The sequence below is a fragment of the Rousettus aegyptiacus genome, unplaced genomic scaffold (assembly GCF_014176215.1).
Source record: "Rousettus aegyptiacus isolate mRouAeg1 unplaced genomic scaffold, mRouAeg1.p scaffold_m13_p_12, whole genome shotgun sequence".
NCBI classification, from domain to species: Eukaryota; Metazoa; Chordata; class Mammalia; order Chiroptera; family Pteropodidae; genus Rousettus; species Rousettus aegyptiacus.
In genome coordinates, this window is record NW_023416287.1 from 11975618 (window position 1) to 11980032 (window position 4415).

Below are 4415 nucleotides of genomic sequence, written 5' to 3' on the forward strand. Positions count from 1 at the left end.
ACACCTCTGTGTTAATGCCCTGAGGCCTGGTCCTAGTGTTTCTCTCCCGTAAATTGCAGGTAGGAGTGCTGGGTTAATGTTGACCTCTCTACCAAATTACTATAAAAAGTTACACCAATTGGCACGGCCGTCAGCTGTGCTTACACTTGCCCTTCTGCCCCTCCCCTCATTGACGCAGAAAACCTCCAAGGCCACCTTCCCCTTCTTTCTTTCTCCTCCCAACCTCCCTGTTTCCCCCTTCTTTCTCTGCTGGCCAATTCTGTTGTTTGAGTGTGAAGGTCAAAGATGTGTCCTTGAGGATGAGAAGGGAAATGAGAGACTGAACTCAGGAGAATATTCACCTCTATGAATATCCTCTCCACCTTGACATTTCTCAGCCCACTTTGCTGTGCTTTGTCTGGCTCCCGCCCCTCCTCACGCACTCTCAAGACCTGCACGCACCTCTCACACCTGCAGATTCATCCACAGGTAGAGGCAGCGACAGGCATAGACAGAGTGAGTACCAACAAATCTCTTGGATGGTGAGATCTAAAGATTTATGGGCCGTTTGCAGGATCCTGGAGCCAAAAGAGTTCACACATAGGACAGAGACGGGACCCCCAATTTTTCTTTTTTGAAATGGAGATTTTTTTAAAGTAATAAAGGTACAAAATTTTAAAAATAGGACTATGAGGTGGATAACAAAAAAGATCAGTTCCTTGTCCCACTCCTTACTTTTTTTCAGGTGCTTGTTTTGGCATTTACCTCCATGTGTCGCAATAGCATGACTAGACTGCGATTTCAGTTTTAAAAATTATCAAGAGGCTTCCTTCCTACTGTGAACATAAATCTTTAGATCTCACCCATCCAAACACACACATTTGCTTCTCCTAAAGTTAATTAACAATTGCCTCATTTGGTGGTTTGAAATATTGAATAAATATACATACGCATGTACTGCGAGAGCTGAAAATATCTTTTTATTATAATAATATATTAGTTTCGGTTTGGGGTTTGTTTTCATCCTTCTGTTCTCACCTGGACAGTTGCTCAGTTGTCAGCCGGCCCTTCCTTCTCATCACTCTGGAAATTCCTTTTGTCTCTCTCCTTGTTGGATACCCTGTTTCCTAGACCCTATGTTTTCTTCTTTCTAAGAAAAAAATTTTTTTCTTAATTATCTAGTTAAATCTATACAACGCGAAATTTGCCATTTGAACTATTTCAAGTGGACAATTCGGTGGCATCAAGCGCATTTACGACGTTGTGCAACCATCGTCATGATCTATTTCTAAAACCTTTTCATCACCCCAAAGTGGAATTCTGTAGCAATCACGCAGTGACTTCCCTTTCCCTCTTCACCAGCCCCTGGAACTTCTAATCTGTCTCTATGAATTTGCCTAGTCTAAATATTTCTTATAAGTGAAATCATACAATATTCAGCCTTTTATCTCTGGCTTACTCCACTTAGCATGTTTTCAAGGTTCATCCATGTTATTTATTCCTTTCTATTGTTGAATAATACTCGATTGGATGGATATACTACATTTTTTCTACCCATTCATCCGTTGATGGACACTTGAGTTGTCTCCACTGTTTAACTACTGTTGCATAATGCTTCAGTGAACCGTAGGACATAAGTATCTGTGTTCGAATCTTTCAGGTATATACTTAGGAATGAAATTGCTGGGTAATATGCTAAGTCTATGTTTAGCTTTTTGAGGAACCACATTGTTCTTCAAATAGTCAAACTGTTTTCCACAGTGGCTGCACCAGGTCATATTCCAACTAGCAATTTCTCGACATCCTTGCCAAAAACTATTTTCCTTTTTTTTTTTTTAATTAAAACCATCCTAGTGTGTGTGAAACGGTATCTCATTGTGGTTTTGATTTGCATTTCTCTAATGATTAATGATACTGAACACCTCTCCATGTGTTTCTTAGCCATTTGTGTATCTTCTTTGGAAAAACGTCAAGTCCTCTGCTCACCTTTCATTTGGGTTCTTTGTCTTTTCATTGTTTAGTTTTAGGAGTTCTTTATATATTCCAGATAGTAAAACCTTGCCAGATATACAATTCGCAAATAATTTCTCCCACTCCGTAGGTTGTCTTTTTGCCTTTGTGATAATGATTTCGATGCACAGAAGTTTTAGATTTTGATGAAGTTCCAGTAATGCATTTTCCCTTCTGTCTCTTACGCTTTTTGTTTCACGTCAGGAATCCGCTGCCGATTCTCAGGTCATAAAGGTTTACCTCTATGCTTTCTTCTAAGTGTTTTATGGTTTTAGCTCTTATATTTAAGTCAGAGGCTCATTTTTTCCATCTTTGAATATGGTGTAAGGTAGGCATCCAACTTCCTTTTTTTAAAAAAATGTGGAAATACATTTAAAAAATACACTCCACTGTATCTACATTTGGAAATACAGTTGTCCCAGCACCATTTCTTGAAGTGACTGTTCTTTCCCCCACTGAATGGACTTGGCACTCTTAGCAAAAAGCAATTGGCCATGGACATATGGGTTTATTTCTGCATTCTCACTTCTATTCAATTTGCCTTTATGTCTGTTTTTGTGAATATATCACAGTTTTGACTACTTTGTTTGTGGTGCGTTTTGAAATCGGGAAGTCCAAGTCCTCCAACTTTGTTCTTTTTCAAGATTGTTTGGTTTTAGGGGGCCCCTTGCAATTCCATATGAATATGAGGATTGGCTCCTCCATTCCTACAAAAAATGTCATTGGAATTTTGAGAGGATTTGCACTCAATCTGTGGATCCCTTTGGGTAGTACTGACATCTTAACAATAGTAAGTATTCCTACCAATGAATACGAGTGTCTTCCATTTATTTAGGTCTTCTTTAATTTCTTACAACAATGTTTAGTTTTCAGTATATGTCTTTCACCTCCTTGTTTAAATTTATTCCTAGGTATTTTATTTTTTTAGATGTTATTTTTAAGTGAATCACTTCCTTAATTTTTTTTTTTTTGGATTGTCTCATAATTCTGACAAACGATTTTTTGTTTATTTACTAGCTTTAGCAGCTATCTCATAGATCCTTTATATATAAGATCATGTCATCTGTAAATAGAGATAGTATTACCTCTTCCTTTACATTTTGGTTGCCTTTTGTTTCTTTTTCTTATCTAATTGCGCTGGCTACAACTTCCAGTCCAATTCTGAATAGCAGAGGTTAAAGTGGGCTTCCTTGACTTGTCCCAAATCTTTAGGAGAAAGTTTTCAGTCTTTTACCATTGAGTATGATGTTAGCTGTGGGGCTGTTTTGTAGGTGCCTTTTTTCTAGTTTTCTGACTTATTGTGAAACAGTTGGACTTTGTCAAATGTTTATTCTGTATCAATTGAGATGATCATGTTTTTTTTTTTTTTGCCTGTCATTCTAGTAATATGGTGTATTACATAGATTGATTTTCTTATGTTGAACTACCCTTACATTCCTCAGATCTTCCTGTTTTTTCACTTAGGCTCTCATTTTGATGGAGCACACCCTCCAATGACTTTCTGAGGAAAGGTGCACAGGAGGTAAAAATTTGAAAACTACTGTGTTTGAAAATGTTCTACCTTCACACTTGATTGACAGCTTGACTAGGTACAGAATTCTAGGATGGAAATAATTTTCCTTTGGAATTGTAAAGACATTGATTCACTCTCTTGCTTCCAGCACTGCTATTAAGAAGTTTGGTGCTATATGATTCCTGCTCCTTTGGATGGCACCTGTTTTATCCCTTCTGGAAACTTTCAGATTTTCTCTTCATTCTCATAATTCTAACACCTCACAAAAATGTAACTGGGCATCATTGCTTTTACATTTATCGTGCTGGGCATTCAGTGTGACCTTCCAGTTTGGAAACCAGGGTCTCTCAATCTCTGAAATTTCCTTTTTAAAAGTTTGTTTTTGTTTTATATAATTTGTTTTCTCTGTTCCTCCTTATTGGCATTCCTATTAGTTGTATATTTGACCTCCAGATAGTTGTCTAATTTTCTTATTCTTTTCCACTTTTCATCTCTTTGTCTTTTTAGTCTCAATTTTATATTTCAACTTTTTCACCGAATTATTTTCTCTCTGCAAACATATTTAAAATGTCCAGAAGTCCTTTCTTGTCTCTCAGTTTTTCTTTTCCTTTTATAGCAGCATGGCTGGTAGAGGATTTAGCTTCCAACAAGCAGAAAAATCAACTCTTCCACTGTGATAGGTAGGAGAGAAGGGAGAATAAACATGTGAGGGAAGAAGCGAGAAGATGAGGTGACAGGAAGGCGGGGATATTCCTTCTGATGACTTTCATTTTCTCTGTGAGGCCATCTATTGAGACAACAAGGAAGGTAAAGGGGTAGGAGGTTTAAGGATCAAAAAAATGGAAATCAAAGCTAACTGCTCTAAAACCCAGTTGCTTCCCGGGTAGCCCTGAGGTTCACATTGAAGCCAGAG